This window comes from Sorex fumeus, unplaced genomic scaffold (assembly GCF_029834395.1).
Source record: "Sorex fumeus unplaced genomic scaffold, SorFum_2.1 ptg000010l, whole genome shotgun sequence".
NCBI lineage: Eukaryota > Metazoa > Chordata > Mammalia > Eulipotyphla > Soricidae > Sorex > Sorex fumeus.
The window spans coordinates 5,096,597-5,119,382 of record NW_026606067.1 but is presented as its reverse complement, the minus strand read 5'-3'; the positions used below and the strand labels follow the sequence as shown (position 1 = coordinate 5,119,382).

The 22,786-nt window shown below is 40.6% G+C and overlaps 1 protein-coding gene across 3 annotated transcripts in view; it reads left to right on the top strand.

The window, feature by feature from the left end:
- The window catches only part of NEK7 (NIMA related kinase 7), a 143,785-nt gene that overhangs the window by 24,355 nt on the left and 96,644 nt on the right, over nucleotides 1-22,786 (top strand). The window lies entirely within an intron of this gene.

The following is a 22,786-nucleotide window of genomic DNA, read 5'->3' as shown; positions in this document are numbered from 1 at the left end:
TTTAATATTTAATGAATGATTCATGAGGTTTTTTTTTTTCTGCTGGGGTGAGAAGTGGGGCGTAGGTCACACTTGGTGGTGCTCAGGGGTTATTCCTTGCTCTGCATGGGAGTGACCTCTGACATCAGGTGATGCTGGGGCTTCTAAACCAATGTGCCGGGCCAGGCAAGCACCTTATCCCCTATAAGTCTTAAAAAAGAGAAACCTAGGACTGGAGCAATAGCACAGTGGGTAGGGCGTTTGCCTTGCACGCGGCCGACCCAGGTTTGATTCCCAGCATCCCATATGGTCCCCTAAGCACCGCCATTGGTAATTCCTGAGTGCAGAGCCAGGAGTAGCCCCTGTGCATCGCTGGGTGTGACCCAAAAAGCAAAAAAAAAAAAAAAAACCAAAAAAAGAGAAACCTACTTGACTTTATACTTCATCCAAAATATTGCAGACTTTAACAGTAAATACACCTTTAATTCTCTTTTTTTTTTTGGTCATGAAATACCAATTATTAACTCATTCTGATGATTTAAAAATCAGAATTTGGAAAATATTTATGGGTATTGGCATTAAAATGAAGAATATTGGAACAGCTAAAGAGTCATTAATTATGATCAAAGAAATTTTACCTGACTAGAGTAGGCTTATAACAAAGTACTGGTTATATAAGCATTATTACTTCATTTGGTTCAGTAAGAAAATTTGTGTATTAGCTTAGTAGAGAGGAAAAGAATTTGATATCTTTGAATCCCCCTCTCCTTTAGTTTTAAAAGGCCTCTGAGAATATTGGGAATATAATTTGTTATGGACTGTAGTCAATATATTTATAGCTGTTCTGTAGAATTTTTTTGGTATTATTTTCTACATTATGCTTTTTGAGGATAGGAAATAAGTTTTTACAACTATTAATTACCGTTCTAATTTTTGTCATTTTATAGTATTTGTTAAATCAAAACATTATTTGGAAGTATAGCCTTACAAAAACTTTTAGATTTAAATTAAAAAAATTTAAACACAGATTTATAAGAATATTTTTCTTCATGTAAGCGTTTTTTTTGTTTTTGGTATAAAACATGATTTTTAGAAACCTGAATATGATAATCTCCAGGATGTTAGCTTTATTCACTATTTCAGCAAGCCTTGATCTTAAAATGAATTTTAATAGTGACAGTTTATAAAATTCTTGAACAATAAAGGGGTATTATAGATACTGTTTATTTAATAAAGGATTATCATGTCCAAGAAATAGTACAGGGCTTAAGGCATTTGCCTTACATCTGCTGATCTCAGTTAAAATCCCTGGCACCAGATACAAAACTATAGGTGTCACACCTGAGCACTGTGTCAGGGGTCCCTCCTGAGCACAGAGCCCTTGATACTACAGGATGTGCCCCCTCTCCCTAAAGGATTATTCGTCAAAAGGGTGATGCATAGGAAAAACTCAAAATGATAGTGTAGCAGTGTTCATGGAGGAAAACCAAGGAATTTTGGGACCCGAGGCTAGCTCACAACTCTAGAAATTGGTTAGGTTTTGGGACGAGCACCAGTTTCTGTGGTCTTATGGACTGTGGCTTTTCAGATTGAGATTTTTTTATTCACATAGAGTGCTGTATTCTTTCAGAAAGAAACATCTCCAGAAAGAAACTCCAGTTGCTTTTTTTTTTCCAATAGTCTCCTCTTTAATCTGCAAATTATGTCTTATGTTTTGAGGAGATATCTGTGGAAACATTTTGTAAATGTCAGACTGAAAGTGGAGATTATCAGTAAAGCAGATTGGTGCTCATTTTGCTGGAACAGTACAAAAAACATAATTTGAGCTTACATATTTCATATACTATGAACATATAAGTTGGAAACGAGAAATCATGACAGTGGAGAAATGTAAATATCTTAAAAATATGTTGGATAAAAATTAGGCATGCAATTTGAACTGAATATTTTATTTCTTTTGTATCATCACAAGAAGTTTATCAATAATGCAGAGGTATCACTACTGGGAAATGGTACTTGTCTGCTAATACTTTGCTACTACTCTAAATTACTTTATTTAGGATATACAAGGAAACGTGTTGTTTTAACTGTATTGCTAGAAGAAAATATGACAACAGAGCTTTAAATGAGGTTCCTTTGTGAGGATTTGCTTTAGGAATGGGCCAACTTCCTCGCTTGACAGATGGTAAAGGAAGGGCATTCAGAGAAGGTAAATGGATTTCCTAATGTTTCGTTTGTTTGGTGGTGATAGTGTAAGGACTAGAATTCATAATTTTTGATGTTGTTACTTAACACATTACCCCTGCCCCTCCCCACCTGGGGGAAAGCTTTTTCTTTTGCTGACAATTATGACCTTGTAATAATTTTTGTTAATTATCATAATCTTTTATGAAGTTACTCAAATGATGTGTTGCTTTAGTTATTGAATTGAAGACTCAGAGTGAGAACCCACATGGAGTATTTTCAGTAACAGGATATGTAGGTTTTTCTTCTTTGAGAAAACAAATTCACAGACCTATTAAATAAATTATATTCATTTAGTCATTTACTAAAATAAAAGTGTGAATCAGTAATGGACTTACAGCTCACACATTTTTCAATGTTGATTTATGATAGGAAAAACTGTGCACAAAATACTTCAATAAATGGTGCCCTAAATATGCATTTATAAAACATTGACTTTTTAAAATTTCAGTGAAAAACCTATGTGGGAGAGGCTTACAGAGAACACTTAATAGAACTGACAATATGACCTTCTTTATATAGTAGTTTTTCCATTAGCTTTAAACACACAGTAGTTCCCATGCTACTTTGATGAAATGAATAATTATAAATTGGAATTTTGGCATACCACATCATCTTTCAGTAGTTCAGAAAACAATAATAAATCCAGACAGATTAATTTAGCTTTGTATTGAGTCATGTAATGTACTTGATAGGTGATTTAAACAAATCAAAACTTTTTCTTTCAAACATCCAACCCCATCCAAAAATGGGGCAATGAAATGAACAGAAACTTTCTCAAAGAAAAAATCCGAATGGCAAAAAAGCACATGAGAAAATGCTCTACATCATTAATCATCAGGGAGATGCAGATCAAAACCACAATGAGATACCATCTCACACCTCAGAGACTGGCCCACATTCAAAAGAACAAAAGCAACCGATGCTGGTGCGGATGTGGCGAGAAAGGGACACTCCTTCACTGTTGGTGGGAATGTCGACTGGTTCAGCCCTTCTGGAAAACAGTATGGACGATTCTCAAAAAATTAGAAATTGAGCTCCCATTTGACCCAGCAATACCACTCCTGGGAATATATCCCAGAGAGGCAAAAATGTATAGTCGAAGTGACATCTGCACTTGTTTGTTCATTGCAGCACTCTTTACAATAGCCAGAAACTGGAAGAAACCTGAATGCCCAAGAACAGATGACTGGTTAAAGAAACTTTGGTACATCTACACAATGGAGTACTATGTAGCTCTTAGAAAAGATGAAGTCATGAAATTTACATACAAGTGGTACAACATGGAAAGTATCATGCTAAGCGAAATGAGTCAGAAAGAGAGGGATAGACATAGAAAGATTGCATTCATCTGGGGGATATAAAGTAACAAAATATGAGATTAATACCCAAGAATAGCTGAGATCAGCACCAGGAGGATTACTCCATAGCTTAGTGGCCAGTCGGGCATTTTAGAGGAAAGGGCAGCTCAGACAGAGAAGGGAACACCAAATAAAGGGTGTTTGGAGGACCCTCCCAGGAGGGGAGATGCATGTCGAAAGTGGACTATGGACTGAACATGTTTGCCACTCAATGCCTCTTTTGCAGACCACAACACCCAAAAGGAGAGAGAGAACACAGGGGATTGCCCTGCCACAGAGGCAGGGGGGGATGGGGGAGATGGGGGTGGGAGGGATATTATCCATGGTGGTGGAAAATGGGCACTGGTGGAGGGATGGGTATCTGATCATTGTATAATCAAACCCAAGCACAAAAAATTGTAAATCTACAACTGTACCTCATGGTGTTTCACTAATAAAAAAAAATTAAAAAAAAACTTTTTCTTTCTTGATATTTTAAATTTCAAATTGATCTCTAACTCTTTCAGTCTTGCTCTCTTGCAGAAGGACTTACACTAACAGATCTCGTAGGGATTTGAACCTAATCTTTGTTGCTTGTCTGGAACTGCTCCATTTGAATCAAATGTCAGTAAAGTGAATATATAGCATGTTTTGTCTTTTATTTCAAAGAACTCAGAATGGAGTGTACTTTTTTTTTTTTGCTTTTTTTGGGTCACACCTGGCAATGCACAGGGGTTACTCCTGGCTCTGCACTCAGGAGTCACTCCTCGCGGTGCTCAGGGAACCACATGGGATGCTGGGAATCGAACCCAGGTTGGCCGCATGCAAGGCAAACGCCCTACCTGCTGTGCTATCTCTCCAGCCCATGGAATGTACTTTTTTTGAGAGAGGGGGCACACCCTGCGATGCTCAGAGTTATTCCTGGCTCTGCACTCAGAAATTACTCCTGCCACTGTTTGGGGGATCATATGGGTTTTGAGGGATCGAACCTGGGTCTGCTGCAGGCAAGACAAACAGCCTACCTGAAGTACTGTTGCTTAGGGCCCTGGAGTGTACTTCTGAGAATGAATGGGTATCATGTAATTCATTTACCTTTGATATTTGAGGTTACTTAAGTAAGGAGGATTAGTCAAGTATGAAAAGGAAGGTTGTTCTTAGAAAAAGCACTGTAGCACTGTCCTCCTGTTATTCATCGATTTGCTCTAGTGGGCACCAGTAACACCTCCATTGTGAAACTTGTTACTGCTTTTAGCATATCGAATATACCACAGGGAGCTTGCCAGGCTCTGCCATATAGGCAGGATACTCTCAGTAGCTTGCTGGGCTCTCCCAGAGGGAAAGAGGAATCGAACCTTGTTCGGCTATGTGCAAGGCAAACGCCCTACACGCTGTGCTATCGCTCCAGCACTAGTTCTTAGAAAAAACTAATTAATATTATATCCTGTGTTATATTCCAATACTTTCCCCCCATTGTGTGAGAATCTTCTGAATAATACTGAAAAGAAAACAACTGAAGTACACAACAACAAAAATAAGCTTCTAATTTTATAAGATTGTGACTTAGAATTTTTCATTGCCATAGTAGGAGAAATTATTAGCTCAAAAAACTTACCTGAATGGTGAATTAATCCACAAGTTGAATTTTAAATATCCTTTAATACTTAAAAGGCAGAACAGATCATTTTCTTAAAAATGTCATGTGACAATTTTCAAAGAACTGGAGCAAACACTCCTGAAATTTATATGGAACAATAAGCCCCCACGAATAGCTAATCAGTTCTTGGGGAAAAGAAAATGGGAGGAATCAACCTCCCTAACTTCAAATTCTACTACAAAGCAGTAATAATTAAAACAGCATGGTACTGGAACAAAGGCAGAACAGCAGACCAATGGAACAGAGTTGAATATACTGACATCTCCCCTCAAACATATGATCACCTAATCTTTGATAAAGGAACAAGAAATGTGAAGTGGAGTAAGGAAAGCCTTTTTAACAAATGGTGCTGGCAAAACTGGACAGCTACATGCAAAAAATGGGCTCAGATCTCTGCCTAACACCATGCACAAAAGTAAGATCAAAATGGGTTAAAGACCTCAATATCAGACTGGAGTCCATAAGGTACATAGAAGACAAAGTTGGCAAAACTCTTCATGACATTGAACCTAATGATATTTTCAAAGATGTCACGCCACTGGCCGAGGAAGTGAAAACAGAGATAGATAAATGGGACTATCTTTAACTAAGAAGCTTCTGCACCTCCAGAGAAACAGTGACCAAAATACAAAGACAGTCCACAGAATGGAAAAGGATATTTGCCAAATACACATCCGACAAGGGGTTGATATCAAGGATATACAAAGTACTGGTTGAACTCCACAAGAAGAAAACATCCAACCCTATCAGAAAATGGGGCGACGAAATGAACAGAAACTTCATCAAAGATGAAATCCAAATGGCTAAAAGACACATGAGAAAATGCTCTACATCATTAATCATCAGGGAAATGCAGATCAAAACAACAATGAGATATCATTTCACACCGCAGAGAGTGGTCCACATCCAAAAGAACAAAAGCAACTGGTGCTGACGCGGATGTGGCGAGAAAGGGACCCTCCTTCACTGCTGGTGGGAATGCTGACTGGTTCAGCCCTTCTGGAAAACAGTACGGACGATTCTCAAAAAATTAGAAATTGAGCTCCCATTTGACCCAGCAATTCCACTCCTGGGAATATACCCCAGAGAGTCAAAAACGTATCGTCGAACTGACATCTGCAGTTGTCTGTTCATTGCAGCACTGTTTACAATAGCTAGAATCTGGAAAAAACCTGAGTGCCCAAGAACAGATGACTGGTTAAAGAATCTTTGGTATGGCGGGGGCCCCCGCTAACCACTCTCCGGCCCGCGGAGGTGGCCTGAGGATTGATCCGATGGTGCAATGAGGGACCAACCGAATGAACACAAGACACAAGAGACAGAGTACAGTTTAGAAACAGAGAGAAAAAGGGACAGAACTTTATTAGGAGCTATAGGCTGTTTATATAGGGTCGGGGCAGCCCAGTCAGGAGCAGAAGCAATATAACCATACATGGCCATACATGGTAAGGTCAGCAACAAGAACTTTACCTAACATTCAAGGTAAACATTTGTACATCAAAGGGTCTTATGGCAGTAGGTGCATCCTGAGCTTTACATTTGTATATCAAAGGGTCTTAGGGCAGTAGATGCATCCTGGAGGTCATTATAGATAAGGCCAGATAAGATAACTGTCAGCCTGATGTTATGTGGCTATAGATCAGGCATCTGCTGAGGTCAGGGAGCCCTGGGAGACTGTCACCAATGTCTGTCCCAAGCAGTTCCTAACATGGGAACCACGGCCAGGGTCTGTGAGAGGGCTCTTGGCTTCCCACATTGGTACATCTACACAATGGAATACTATGTATCTGTCAGAAACAATGAAGTCATGAAATTTACATACAAGTGGTACTGCATGGAAAGTATCATGCTAAGTGAAATGAGTCAGAAAGAGAGGGATAGACATAGAAAGATTGCATTCATCTGGGGAACATAAAGTAACAAAATAGGAGACTAACACCCAAGAATAGCCGAGATAAGTACCAGGAGGATTACTCCATGGCTTTGAGGACAGCCGCACACGCTAGGGGAAAAGGCAGCTCAGATAGAGAAGGGAGCACCAAATAAAGGGTGTTGGGAGGTTCCTCTCAGGATGGGAAATGCATGATGAGAGTAGACTATAGTCCGAACAAGATTGCCACCCAATGTCTCTTTTGCAAACCACAGCACTCAAAAGGAGAGAGATAACAAAAGGGAATGCCCTGCCATAGTGGTAGGATGGGTTGGGGGGAAGGGGGGTAGGAGGGATACTGGAACTGATGGTGGTGGAGAATGGGCACTAGTGGAGGGATGGGTATTCGATCATTGTATAACTGAAACCCAAGCCCCCAAATTTGTAAGTCTACAACTGTACCTCATGGTGTTTCACTAATAAAAATTTAAGGAAAAAAAAAAGACAGAGAAAAAGAGAGCTAGAAGACAAAATAACTTGATATGCTCAAACAAAAAAGTTTGCTGCATACTGGAAAATAAACAATTTCTGAGGATTCTTCTGCAAGGGAATTGCCTTGTTTAATAGTTAATGGTGAGCAATGTTTTAAAAACATTTTAATCTTTACATTTTTGCTACATTATTTTATTTTTTATTGCCAACTTTAATATAATGAAATGTTGCATCTGGAGATCATTGTCTTAAATTTTTATTTGAAGCTATGTAAAAATATAAAACTTCAGAGATAATGTAAGAACAAAAAAAAGTCATGTGAAAAGTATAAGTAGAATTGAATGTAAACCTCACTAAGCTTTGCATATTCATGGAATATTTTCCTGTGTTAGGATAATGTGTTTGTGTTGTAATAAAAAGCCCATAATATTAAATATATGTTGTTATATTAAAAATGTCAATATTTGACACGCTAGCAAAAATGAGTAGATATTCTTGAGATTTCCCTCTACTTGATAGGAATCATGAATTAAATAAAAGCAATAAGATGAAATGATGAGCAGAATATTGTGCTTCTAAATAGATGATTGGAACAAATATTTCTGATTGCAGAACTGTAAATTCCAGAAGAGTTAGATATATGCACACAGTCTGATAGTCCATTTTTAGTTAGAAAGATGGTATTGGACATACATTAGTAATGTCTAGGCATTCTTGATTTTTATTTTATTTAAACTTAATAATAGTAACTGTAGTTGCCTCTGTATTTATGTGGACAAAGTTGCTTTAATCTCTAGGCTTTGAAAAGAGAGAGAAAGTGATCTGGAAGAAAGTGAATATTAATATGTGTTTGAGTATGCACATGCCTGTGTGTGTCTGTGTGTGTGTGAGAGAGAGAGAGAGAGAGAGAGAGAGTGAGAGAGACAGAGAGACAGAGAGAGAGAGAGAGAGAGAGAGATTGATTCTGAGATTTTTGATATGTGCTTTCTTATGATGATAGCCTTCGTGCTGCCAGGCCTGCATATAGTATGAGTAATTAGGTAATCTGAAAAAAAATAATAAGGTAAACTGGCTTTCCTTTTATTTTTGAGATATTACTTCTGCCTTCCAGATTTTAAGCACAGTTACTTTAAAATCTTCTTTGCTCCATGGTAGTAATTATCTAGGTGTTAGCACACGTGAATGGGTTTGCATTCAGCTGATTATCCACATTTATTTATCCATTGTGCTTTATAAAGGCATATTATAGCCAAAAAGACCTGTACAAGGTATAATGGTGATTCAGAAAACTCTTCAGTCTTTGTTCTTAAGGACTTTAAAATCACTTTAGGTTGTGTCAGTGACAGTTTGAAGAAGGTCCTAACTGCTATGAGCGTGTCGCACCGTGTAGAGCAGGGCCGGTGGCCGGGAGGGAGGGCTCTTGCTTGGTTTAACTGTCCTCCAGGAAGGTTCCCGAGGAGCTGAGGGAATTTTGCATTGGCATTGAGGGGACGCGATTGTGGTAGGTGAAATGAGGATTTCTAAACTTGAGAAATGGGCCAGTTTGGCAAAAATAGTAAGACATGAGACTCTGATTCATTCTCATTATAGCTGCCAAAGTGGTATTTGCAAAATGAAAAACCAACTCCCTGTCCGAGAACCGGTTTTCAACAGTTGCATCTGGTAGCCTGAAATTTGGGACTTCTCTTGATTTTCCATGGGCTCTGTCTCCGCCAGCTGCTTTTAAATACTTCATTAAGCTGTGAGTTCTTTAAGGAAGGGCTTGTTTGTCCGTTTTCTTTCTACCTTCCTACCTGCCTGACTCAAAGGAGACGTGTAGTACATTCCTGTTGAATAAATAGGGGCCTATACATCCAGACTCTGGAATTAGGACTATTTTAACAAAGATGGTGGAGAACAATTTGTACTTCTTCTTTGTTTGCTTGGGGTTTTGCCTATAGCTTGTGGTGCTCAGAGTCTAATTCTGGCTGATGGTGCTTTGGGGAACATCGGATTAGTAGGCCGTCTGTCTCTAGGAGCTGTTTCCTTGGCCCCTAGAACTTCATAAATATAAGATTGATGCAGTGAAATACGTATTGAGAAGTATTCTGGGGTGATTAATTGCAGTGAATTGGTTATTATTCATGGTAGCTCTGTAAACTCTAGACCTTCAACTATTTCTGAATTATCCTAAGCAAATATTTGTGTATATAAAGATATCCTAAACTAATGTGGTGGTCAGTTCATGGGATGAAGGTCCAGTTAGTTCCCCACTAACCACTTATCCTCATTATTATTTTTCTTCTTTTATTCCACCCACAGCTCCCTCCCCCCCCTTTGCTGTGGTGGTGACTGACTGAGGTGCTGGCTGGGCTCTCAGAGCAGGGTGCAGTAGTGCTTACCTTCTGGGCTGTGTTGCCCACCGAGGGTGGTCTGCTGGCCTTTTGTGCAGTCCTTGCACACCAACTTGTTGCGGGGTGCAAGTTGTTGTGGAGGTACTTGTGGGTGGGTGTACACCTGCAGCTTTCACACAGGTGCTGGCCAGACTTTGTGGCGATGGTGCTTTTCCATCTTTGGTTGGCAGTGCTTGTGGCGGGCGGTTGTTGCAGCCCCTTCTCTGATGGTTACACACCCCTGACAGTGGAACCACCAGACCTTGCATGTGGCTCCAAGAGTCACACACAGTAGAACTGCCAGGGTCAGACTTGGCACATGGAGAACACTGGGGAATTGAGCGTAAGACCACCGCCTTGTAAGGCAATCCTCTGGGACCCCATGGTATTCCTCTGGCCCCTGAGCACTGAGTTTTAGTTCGCCAAGATGAAATAGGATTAGACTGGCTTTCTATTTTCACTCTTTCAGCACATATTTGATGTCTGCCTGTAATGTTCTAAGCATTGAAACCATAGTTAGCAAGACAACCGAAGTGCGTGACTGCAAGTAGCATTGCTTTGCTTTTGCTTGGTCTTATTTGGGGACCAGCATCTCACAGTCCTCAGGGTCTGCTTCTAGCTCTGTGCTCAGGGCTAGCTCCTGGTGGGGGCAAAGCGTGCCTTGCAGGCTCAGGCTGTCCCTCCTGCTATGCTCCAGTATCTGAGTTTACCTCCACAAGCCCCAGAGAGCATTTTAAATGATAAGATAATTGAGAACTGCTAAGTGATACAGAAATCAAATACTTTCTTGCCTTAATTTTTAAAAATGTTTCTAAGGATCTCACTAGTGGAAATCTGGGATTGTGGGACGTCCTGCAGACTTTCCTGGACATTGTGCTGGTGCCACCTAAGCCACTTCACAACTAGAGGCCTATTTAGCAGGAGCTGTCCTTGAATGATTTCATAGTGAGATGTACAACTACCAGATTTTTGTCTTTTGAAAATGCTTAGGATCCACTGATTATTCACAAGCAACTTAGATGCTAACATTGAAACAGTGGTTTCAATAATAACAGATTATCCTTAGTGGCGATAATAGAATGACAACATGTTCTAAGGTGAAGAGGTGGTTCTGGGAGAGCCTGGTGATATTCAATGGTAGTGGGGTAATTTCAATTGAAAAAAAAAAACAACGCTATGTTTCCAAATACAAAGAAGCATGCTAACGGAGACCATGGGATTCCCCCCCCCCCTCCCCCCCCCCCTCACACACACTGGCAGTACATGCTTACTTGTGGCTCTTTGCCCAAGAATCACTCATTCTGGGGCTCAAGCACCAAATGAGGTACCAAGGATTAAACCCAGGTCAGCAGCATGCAAGGCAAGTGCCTAATTGTTATACTATTGCTCTAGCCCCTTGGAAATTTTATTACAAGGGTCCACTTTTCTTTTCTCAAAAAAAAGTTTCTTAGCTCTTACTGTCCATATTCTGTTTTTTAATTTCTCAAAGAGAGAAATGATTGTCTTATATTTTGCTTTGTCGTGAATGGGGAACTGTATTTTCCAGTTAAGCCAGGTTTGTGATCAGCTATTTTGTGTTTTAAAAACTGTTAGCATGGTTGCCTTCTCCTCTCTTGTGTGTCTCTGATCAGCAAAACTAACAATATGATCAGTGCTTTCCACTTTATATTCCTCTGAGAGGGAGCTAAGGAATTCTCCAAGTTCCACACGGACCTTGCTTTCTTGGTATGCCTGTCCTGACTTGTGAATCTGAGAATCTCATTCCTTAAAATTGCAGTGGTCTAAAATCAAATTATTAGAAATCCAAGAAGACCCAAATATTCGAGTAAGAAACTCTTAGAAACAGTAGAGCAAAGTATCAGGCTACAAAATCACTACACGCACATCTATTGCAGCCACATATTCAAATAATGAACCAGAAGAAAACAAATTCATAAAGACAACTCCATTTAAAATAGTGTCCCATAACCTCAAGTACCTAGAAATCAACTTAGTAAAAAATATTAGAGACCTGTATTTGAAAGTAAAAAGTCACTTATGGTAAAATAGAAATAAATTCTGCTTATCTTTTAGGCTTCAGGTAGATGTCACTTTCTCAGTGACTCAGAATGCCTTGACATGCCCCTCCCCCCAAAAAAAAACTCATAAAACAAACTAAACTCTGCTTGTGATTTTTACTTGCCACACGTCACTAAGTAGGTACAGAGACAGCCCTTCTCACTCATTTGCAAGCCATGTGATGGCAGAGTCCATGTCCGTGCTGTGCAGATTGGGGATGCTCAGTGCCCTGTAAGGTGCCTGGCGTGTGAAGGGCCTTCCTAGAGAGTGTTCAAGTGACCTGGATGTTAACATGGTAGTTCTCAAGTGGGTTAAACGAAGGGGTTATCATTCATCTGTGTTAGTGAACAGAGCATTGTTAATGAAATCTGCTAAACCCAGCCACCGCTGTCTGAAGATTAATAGAAGGATTACAAAAGGACATATTAGAAGACTGGCTCTGTCATTAATTGCTTCCCACTTTAGATTTCAACTCACCTGAAGTATAAAGTTACCCAAAACTCCCACCAACTCAGTGGCAGTGGTTTGACTGGTCTCTCTGCTGTGTGGTGGATGATGCTCATCAATTGTGTTGCGATGACAGCTGAGTTGTCTTCCTCAAACTGGTCATAAATTTTTGGCATAAGTGATTTTGCCTTACTTAACTGGTCAGGATCTCAAAACCTTAGCCTGTCGCTGGTGTGTGTGTGTGTGTGTGTGTTTTGTGTATATGTTTTCCCATTGTGCTGCTTTTGTTGCCTCCCAGTTCTCCATAACAGAAACACTTTAATGCCCTGTTTCCCACAGTGGCTGATACTGGTCCCCTTTCAGCCCTGGAGTGGGACACTGGAGAGATTTTGGGGAGCAGAAGTAGCCTTGGGTGCAATCGGGGGCACTTTCTGTTGGTTCAGTTAAAGGAGGCAGGGTGCGAGTAGCATGCTTCCTGCAAAAGGGGGCTGTAAGCCACATAATTTTGGAAACCTGTCATCTAGTGCAGCAGCTTTCTCAAAATTACTTAATTCTTCATATACTATCTGCTGTACTGTTTTGTTTTGATGCTGTAGGTATAATAGCATATTTCAAAGTATTCCCCCCCTCCATTTAAAATGTGCTTTTTCTTATGTCCAAACTGACTTAAATATTCAAAACTATTGTTCTGATACTGTTCTTGCACTGGTGACCATGTTGTGCTGAGTACAGAATAAGCCTGTGAGCGACACATACTGAAGTGTAAGTTAACTCATGGGTGTATTTTTCCTTCTTAAAAGTTGAGGTCAGTGTGATCATACTGTGAAACATTAACCTGAGAAGTGGCTTTATTTATTTATTTATTTATTTTTGCTTTTTGTGTCACACCCAGCAATGTTCAGGGGTTACTCCCGGCTTTGCACTCAGGAATCACTCTTGGCGGTGCTCGGGGGACCATATGGGATGCTGGGAATCGAATCCAGTTCGGCCGTGTGCAAGGCAAACACCCTACCCGCTGTGCTATTGCTCCAGCCCTGAGAAGCGGCTTTAGAAAGCTGCAAAGTTTGAATTTATGAGAAAAAAATCTTCAAAATGTCAGACATTTTCTGCACATCCTGTGAGAGATGCTTAAGAACCAGCTCTATAGGTGGAGGGTCTTATGTGCTTTGCTGCTGGTTGCAGTAACTTTGTACATCCAAACTTTTGACGTTAACACTATTATGACCACATTGCCTAAACATAGTAAATGTTTTTACGTTAATTATTTTGGAGCAATAGCACAGCGGTAGGGCATTCGCCTTACAAGCAGCCAACATGGCCGACCCGAGTTCGATTCCTCCGCCCCTCTCGGAGAGCCCAGCAAGCTACCGAGAGTATTCGATATGCCAAATACAGTAACAACAAAGTCTCCAATGGAGACGTTACTGGGCCCGCTCGAGCAAATCGACGATCAACGGGAGGGCCTTTACCTTTACCTTTAATAAAAGGCATGGGGGCTGGAGCAATTGCATAGCGGATAGGGTGTTTGCCTTGCATGTGGCCAACCCGGGTTCAATTCCCAGCATCCCATATGGTCTCCCGAACACTGCTAGGAGTAATTCCAAAGGGCAGAATCAGGAGTAACTCCTGTGCATCGCCGGGTGTGACCCAAAAAGAAAAAAAAAAGGGATGAACTACAAATTGGTGAGGGAGTAACAGTGGATAAAAGTGAGCATTGGGAGGAGAAAAGCATCTTGCTGTTTGTTTCGGTATAATCTGAACGAAGTTCATATCTATCAGTCTATCGATCACCTATTGATTGACATATAAAGCTGATTTTATCAAAAGGATTTGTTCATCAGTTTGATTCACAACTGGTTTCGATTCATAAGCCAGATAACTTGTGATTTCTTTTTCATTCCGGAGACTGCCAGTGGGTGCATACTGAAAGTGAAAATCTATATATCATTTTCTTTATTAAAATGTGTACACAGAATTCTGGCCCTTGAAGATGACCTTATCTCGGAGGAGTCATGTAATGCAGGAGAAGTAATTTATGCCGCATGCCGTAACTAGCCAGAAGATTTATGTTACTGCATCACCTAATCCTCACATATTTAAGCTTAGGATAAATATGTTTTGAACTACAAAATGATTAATGGAAATTATTTTTACTCGTGAAAGGATGTTTTTTTTTCCCCTCCACCCAAATGAGCAGAAATATCATCTTCATCTTCTGCTGAGAACCTCAGGTGACTACTAAGGACTATCAGTTTGTAAGTTGCGGTGAAATGGGATATTAAATCTGTCAAAGCAGATGTTCTTATGTTGAACTTTTGTTTGCCTTTACAATGGCCTTTAAAGGTGTGGAATGTCAGGTCCAGTCCATGCACTCAGCTGCCTTTGAACATTGTCACTGGCCAGCTCTTGTGCAGCTTGACAAGGAGTTTTAAGTCAGCGACCATGTGAGTAAGTAGGTTGGCGAGCTGCCACGCCATAGGTGCTGAGAAGACAGGGAGATTCTGCAGTCAAGAGTGAGACCATTTATTCCAGCTCAGTGGGGAGCAGACACTTCAGCACGACAGTGCTCCACCCTGCAAGTTCCGCGGAGAGGGAAGGTGGCGTGGAATGTGGATATGCCTTTTGGTTTGCACTCAAGTTTCTCTGAAGCAAGCTAGCTTGTCACTCTATCTCCGGGTGCAGAAGTGGCACAAGAACAGAGAACTTTTGGTATGCATGCATCACAGTACCCTGGGTAAAGATGTTGCATGGATGCCAGTGACTCTTGATGTTTTCTTTCCCAGCGGTTTGTCCTATGCCTAGGCACATTTTTGACTGAATTCAGATTTTCCCAGGGTATGCCATCCCATCAGCAACTCAGATTAGACTTGCTTTGAAGGGCAGGCCACATGACTTTGTTGCATGTCCTAGGCATTTATCAGCAGGATGGGACCAACCTGTGGTGTCTATCTCAGTCACGTGCCCAGGATTCTGAACTCAGCCCACTGAATTAAGTCCTGGAAAGTACTAGTAAGATTTATTTCAGTTAGTTACAACTTTCTCTTGAAATATGTGGATTGTCTCATTTGTCCGTGTGTGTGTGTGTGTGTGTGTGTGTGTGTGTGTATGTGTATTTGTCCTTCTAGGCTAGGATGCAGTTTAGAGCTAGAATATTCATGCTGGCTTTCTGAATATTGCTTTGTGGACAGCGGCATGGACAGCCCAGGACAAGTTCCTGGCCATTTACTCTGGGTGTGAGCTTCACTGCCAGGGTCCAGCACTCACATTGCGGTATGGAACCAGCAGTCTGGGGATTTCTTGGGTATGATAGCCCAGATGGGGCACATGTTTTTGCCGAAGCCCACAGGGTCCAACTAAGTATCTCCTTTTTTGGTAGCTGGGGCTGGAGGCTGCAGTTTTTCTTTCACCGTCTCCAGTAACCAACATGACTCCAAGAATTTGACTTGAATATGTCTGAGCAGGATTAACAAGCCACTTCTGGCTTCTCATGTGAGTCGGCACCTGCTCCAAAGTCCTTGCCCCTGAGCATTATTTGAACCTGCCTACCCGTCATCCGGTCATCACCCTCATAGTGGAACTGAGCTTTTCTGGGAGGGGGAAGGACTGACTTCTCAAGGCCTTGGAACATTCGGGTAACCTGGTGACTGCATAATGGATCGATCTTGAAATCTAAGGCACTGAAGGGAACCTGATGTTGATCTGACTTCCAGGGAGTGAAAGTGCGTATTGCACTGGCCAGCAGGCAAACTAGGTGTCATCAGTTTGTGTAGGTGGGTCAGTCATGGTCAGAATGTCTTGAGCAGCCAAAGAAACAGGGCAAAGACCCAAGTCAGCTGGTGAGCTTTGCTGGGGGACCTCCAGCTAGTCTTTGGGGCATGGGGTGAATTGATTGAGCTGTTGCTTCTTTTGCTATACTTTCCACCTTAAAGTCCTTATCTGAGGTCATGATTTCTTATTCTTTTCCTGGGGTTTTGTTTTGTGTTTTGTATCACATGTGAGGGACGTGTTAGGCTTATTTCTGCTCATGTCATCATCCAGCAGATCATGCATTGAGAAGTGGCCTTTGTGTTTACCAAGTGTTCACAGTATAGATATGTCCAACATTGTGAGCAAGACCATGGCAGACTCACTGCAGATACAAATGGTCCCTTCTGGATGACTCTAGAAGTTTCTGTCCCTTCCATTCTGCTTCCACATTCAACCAGTTGAATGTGTGACTTTTGTCCTTTGAAAGAAGCTGATGCAAGATTCACTTGAGCATCACTCTTTGAAAGAGCCATGAAAGTTCCTGTCTTTACTCTGCCCTTTCTCCCTGGGAATGGAGAGACATTGGTCCCATTGTCATTCTCTCCTCTCATTAAATTTTGTCAAACTCAGGGTATGGGTCACAGAGGTGGTGGTGCTGCTTAAGGAGGCCTTGGGCTCACTGTATTTGGTACTTTTTCACTGGGTGGTGTGGGTTTCTGTGAATGAGTCTGGTTTAATGGTCACGTGCAGTTTCAATCAGGATTTCCTTCCTTTTCTCCCTCTCTCCCTCCCTCCCCGCCCGGGGTTCAATATATGGTTATGATACTTGCACACTTTTGTTATGGTGCCCAGGGCCAGAGCTGCCATGTCTGTTCAATGCTCATTGCAGGAGGTACTGAGGGTTCAACTTATGGCTTTATGCCTTGCAAAACAGTTGTGTTTAACTACTGAGGCTCACTCTCTCCAGCTGCATGCATTAGGTTTCCACCACTGGCCCCCAGCTTCCTTTCTGAAGCAAGACTCTTAGGTGATGGTCCCCTCCATTTGCCCATAGATCCTACCCATCGCAGCCTTCCCATCCAGCTCTTTTTTTTTTCTGGTCATACCCATTGTTGCTCAGGGCTCACTCCTTTTTCTGTGCTCAGGGCTCACTCATGGTGGGGCTTGGGGACTGTTTGGGCTGCTGAGCATCAAACCTGGGTAGTCTCTTGCCAGGCAAGCACCTATCCACTGTCTCCCTTCAGCCCCCATCCATGCTTTTCTTCTGGAAGCCCTTTCTCCATAGCTGACCAGATTATCTTCCTTTTGGCTCTGTTAAAGGAATTCCAAAAAAAAAATCATTATCTACTTTGACATGCTTGTTGTGCCAGTATTTTAAGGGGAGAAACCAGAACCTTCTTGAAAATGCACAGAGGAGAGGTTCCAAGGGTAATGACCAGGTCAGCATGCAGGTCAATTTAGCACAACTGTGGAGGTGATAAAAGTAGACAGATGCAGTGATGGGAGAGAGATAGTCTTTCAGGTACAGCGCATAGCCAGGGCTTCCTCCGGATGTTGCTGGGTTCCTTGCCGGGATGCTACAGTTGGATGGACCATGCTGAGTCCGGCTGTGCTCTGCAGTGGGTTGGCTTGCTACTGAGAAACCTCGTGTTAACTGCTCAGCATGCAAACCTGCTTCCCTCACCCAGAGAGCGAGCACTGTGTGAGGTCACACTGTGCTTACCTTGGTCACTATAGAAAGGGTGAGGGCATGAGATGCCAGGGCTTGTAACTTGGGACATTTGATGAGACCCTACAGACCACTTAAGTCATTTTTGGAAAATATATCCTGTTCATATACTACACAGATAAAATCTATATTGAATTATAACCCACAGTTAGGCTTTCTGATGTTAGGAATACCTAAAATATTATAAGAACAGGCATTTCGGGGGTCAGAGAGATTGTACAGGAATTACGGTGCTTCCTTGCATGTGGCAGCCCCAGTTCAGTCCCCAGCCTCCCAGAACTGGGAGTAGTTCTGAGCACCATCAGATGTGACCTCAAAGCCAAAACAAAAACTATAGGTATTTTAAGAATAGTACATATGTAAAAATATAGTAGTAGATACAGTTAAGATCTGCTTTGAGAATTTATAAAGTACTTCCCATAATTTATGTCACTGAGTCATCTTGACTTCTTTGTGAAGTAGGTCAGACAGATGTCATCATCTCCATTTTGCCAAAAGAAAAATGAAGTTCAGAGAGTTAAATAGCACGTGGTGGGTTCAGAGTAGGCAGTGGAACCCCACCAGAACCCCGGGTGCTCTGCCCTGTGTCTATTCTTTTTTTAAATTTTTTGGGTCACACCCAGTAATGCTCAGGGGTTACTCCTGGCACTGCATTTAGGAATCACTCCTGGCGGTGCTCGGGGGACCATATGGGATGCTGAGAATCGAGCCCGGGTTGGCCGCGTGCAAAGCAAATGCCCTACCCGCTGGGCTGTCGCTCCAGCCTCTGCCCTTTGTCTTTTTACCACCTAAATCAAGTGTACTTGAAGAAGTCAAAATGATTTGTGCGTTATTCTTAACCTCTGTTTGTGTGCCTGTGAATATTTTGTTAGAAATTACTCTCTTGAGGCATTTTTCAAAATTCCCAGTTAATGATTTGCTTAGGAAACACCATCCATGTGCAGAATCAGTTCAGTTCACATGTGGTTTCTTACATAATCTGTGTGTAAATCTAAATTGAAATTTGCCTGGTTTTAGTATCACTAAGAACGTGGAAAAAGGATGTTGTATGAAACAAACATTTAAAAATTTTTATTTCTGGTTAATGATAATGTCATAAAATCCCCAGTTATATATAAACCAACACTTAAAACTTGGTCAGCTATATTTAAAGAACAGTTGCTTGGAAAGGCAAATATTTGCATCCTTTAAGCTAAAATACTTAGTATATATCCCAACTGAGCAGAATGAACAGATGTAATATACTAGTTAGTAGAACGTTGTAGTCGTCAAGATGATGTTAGGCCAAAGCTTCTGTTAATAATCCTTTGTTATTTATAACTTTCTGGTTGAAAATTCTTTCCTGGGAACAATTTGTGTACAGATTTTCAGCCCGAGAACAAATACCTCATGACCCACTTACAGTTCTCGCTAAACATTCAGACTAATGTCAAGGACTTTTAAGATGAAGAAAGATTTTTATGTTTCAAGATATTTGTTCTTTGGGACCAACGACTTGAATATTATTTTATTCATTCCTGTGGGGAAACTTTGTTTCTTAGTATTGTACAGCTAAGCTCAGATAATAAACTTTTAAAAAATTAAAAACTGAAGCTATGAAGTTCAGTAGTATTCAATCAATTTAAAGATACTGTTCACTACACTACACTAACAAATAGAAAATTAAACAACTTTTGGTTTGGATTATTAAAAGCAAGGGAGTATTATTTTCTGATTGTTCATTTATTTTATTTGAATTGCTAGATAAGTAAATATGTTAAGAATACAGTGCTTTGTTAAAGTGATCCACAATAACAAATTTTCCTGTCAAATTTGTGATATTAGATCCTGGACCCCTCAAAATAACCTGCCAATTCATACCAAATAGGAACCATTTTCCTTTGGGTCATGGTGCAAACTTAGAGGTGCTGTCACAGTTCACTGGGAAAATCAATTATTTAGTTCATTTAAAGTTACTAATCCATGCTAGTTGTTAGCCAGTTACATCAAATATAACAGACTCTTAGAAACTGTAAATTTACTAAGCCTCTAGCATCCTCAGTCTATACCCTGGTACTTTTGTTTGTTTTGGGGCCATATATGGTGATGCTCAGGGCTTACTCCTGGCTCTGTTGGAGTTTGGGTGGTAGGTGGTGGTGGGTGGGAAACATGTGGATTGGGACCTGGGTCTGCCATGTGCTTGGCAAGTGCCCTACCCTCAGTTGCCCCTACCCCTGCTCTGGTACTTTCTGTCTAAACAGACAAATCAGCTTAGCCTGGCAAATTGTAGAGTTTTTATGCCACTGTTTTTTCTTGATGCTTTTAGACAATTTGCTTTAAAAAAATGAATAGAGTAAACCATTTTATGGAATATTGCAATAACCATAAGATGCATTTCATTTATTAGGAGATTGATCAAGCAGAGGAGGAACATAATTTTTATTGTACTTTTAGTAAATGGAATTTGTTCAGTACTTTTCTAAAGCAGAAGAAATTTCCTGTTTTCTTCGAAAAAAAAAATTGTCCAGCATTGGCATAGATGTTACACTGTATTTTATTTGGCAATTTTGCTAATTTCTTTGCTGTACCTCATAGTGCAATTTTATGGTTTTAGAGTATTTTAAAAGAAGTTATAACAGAGATCGACTTTTTTTTTTTTTAACTCAGTGAATCAGGAGTCTTCAAAATGGGAAACTAGCCTATGAAGCTGCCCTTGGCTATTATTCCCCCATGGGGACCTGGCAGAAATGAGATGCTCTTTTGAACACTGCTATTTTAAGCAGTACTCTCCTGAGCATTCTTCTGCACATGTGTGTGATTCTTTGAAATAGATATTTAGGTAAAGAATTGCTAGGTTAGAGAGTTGTTGCCTCCAAATATTCCCACCTACAGTATGTCAGAATTCCAGTTCCTCCAGGTTTTGGTTTCATTTTGCCAGGATTTTCAGTTTTCAGCTTATATGACGGGTGTGAAATGATGTTCTGTTCTTAAGTTTAATTCCCAGGTCCTTGACTTAGGCAGATTATTTTTTGTTTTTTGAACATCAGAATAATGCTGTTTTGAAAGGGTCAGCTCATGTCACTTGACAATTTTGAACAACAGGGTTGTGTTTTATTATCAAGTCCATCACAAATTCTAAATATTAATTTGGAGTTAGTTTTATGTATTAGAAGTACTCCCCTCACCCCCCCCCACCCCCATCCTTGGTCTGTGTCTTTTTTCTTGGCATTCTTTTCAATATATTTTGATGAACAGATCTAATAGAAATTTCTGTCTTGATTGTATCTCTGTCTTGAAGTTTGTTTTTCTTATTGGTCATGAAGTTGCTTGTTTGTTTTCTTCAGAAGTTTGAAAATGTTTAAATTTTACCTTTATCATTTAGGTCTTTATTCTAGTACAAGGTGGTATTACCTTATTTATGTATTTAAAATAATAAAATTTAAAATAATCAACATTATTTTAAATTTTATTATTTTAAATACATAAATAATGGAGCGATAGCACAGCGGGTAGGGCGTCTGCCTTGCAAGCGGCCAACATGGCCGACCCGAGTTCGATTCCTCCGCCCCTCTCGGAGAGCCCGGCAAGTTACCAAGAGTATTCGATATGCCAGACACAGTAACAACAAAGTCTCCAATGGAGATGTTACTGGGCCCGCTCAAGCAAATCGATGATCAACGGGAGGGCCTTTACTTTCTTTACAACATTATTTAAAATTATTTAAATACTCAATAACCAGTGTTCTGTAATGGTCATTGAATAATGTGTGCTTCATAATATCTGCTCAATCATATGAAATTTTTCCCATGTGAGTATATTTCTGGGTTCTCTTTTGTTGTTGTCTGTAGACATAGCAACACACATTTGCCCAGGAAATTGTCAGTTTCATTTAAGTTCTCAATTTTATGGACATAAATTAATTTTTTGTATTCTTTCTCCTTCCTCCTGTTTTCATCAGTCTGCTGAATTTATAAATTTTACTACAGCACTCTTCTTTTTCCCCCTTATTTGGAGGGTAGTTAAGACCACACCTTATGGTGTTCAGAGCTTACTCCTGACTCTGTGCTCAAGGGTCTGTCCTCGCAGTGTTTGAAGGGCCATATGCAGTGCCAGGGCTTGAATCCAGATTATTCGCATGTAAAGGAAGTGCCTTAACCCCTGTACTATTTCTCTGGCCTCAAGGGTTTACTGATTTAGGTTTTGACATAAACATTAGAAATTGATAATTTTGCCAATTAAAAAGTATTCAGGAGGGCCGGAGCTATATAATACAGTGGGTAGGGCATTTGCTTTGCATGTGGCCGACCTGGGTTCGTCCCAGCGTTCCATATTGCCCCAAGCACCACCAGGAATAATTCCTGAGTGCAGAGTAGGAGTAACCTCTGAGCATCACTGGCTATGACCCAAAAAGCAAAAAGAAAAGCAAAGAAAAGAAAAGAACTCAGGGGCTAGAGTGATAGTAGAGTGGGTAGGGTGTTTGCCTTGTGTGTGTCAACCCTGGTTAGATCCCCAGCACTTCTTATATTCCTGGAAGCAGATCACATCTCAGAAGTGATCACTGAGCACAGAGTCAAGAGTAAGCCCTAAACAATGCTGAGTGGGGCCCAACACCCCCACCCCTCAAAAACAATTATTCAAACTCTTATATACTACTAGGTTCTAGGAAAACTCTAAGATTTAGTGTTCGAGAGCTTAATGCTTTTTGTGATGCTGAAAGGGCATTGTTGATCAAGGAATAGTACATGAAAAGCCATATTTAAAAGTCCATGAAGGAATATCACAAGTTTAGTTAATGCTGTAATAGAGTAGAAAAGGACAGGAGAACAGAATTCTTGGATATCTGTCTTCTTGATTTTATTACAAATATTAATAGTC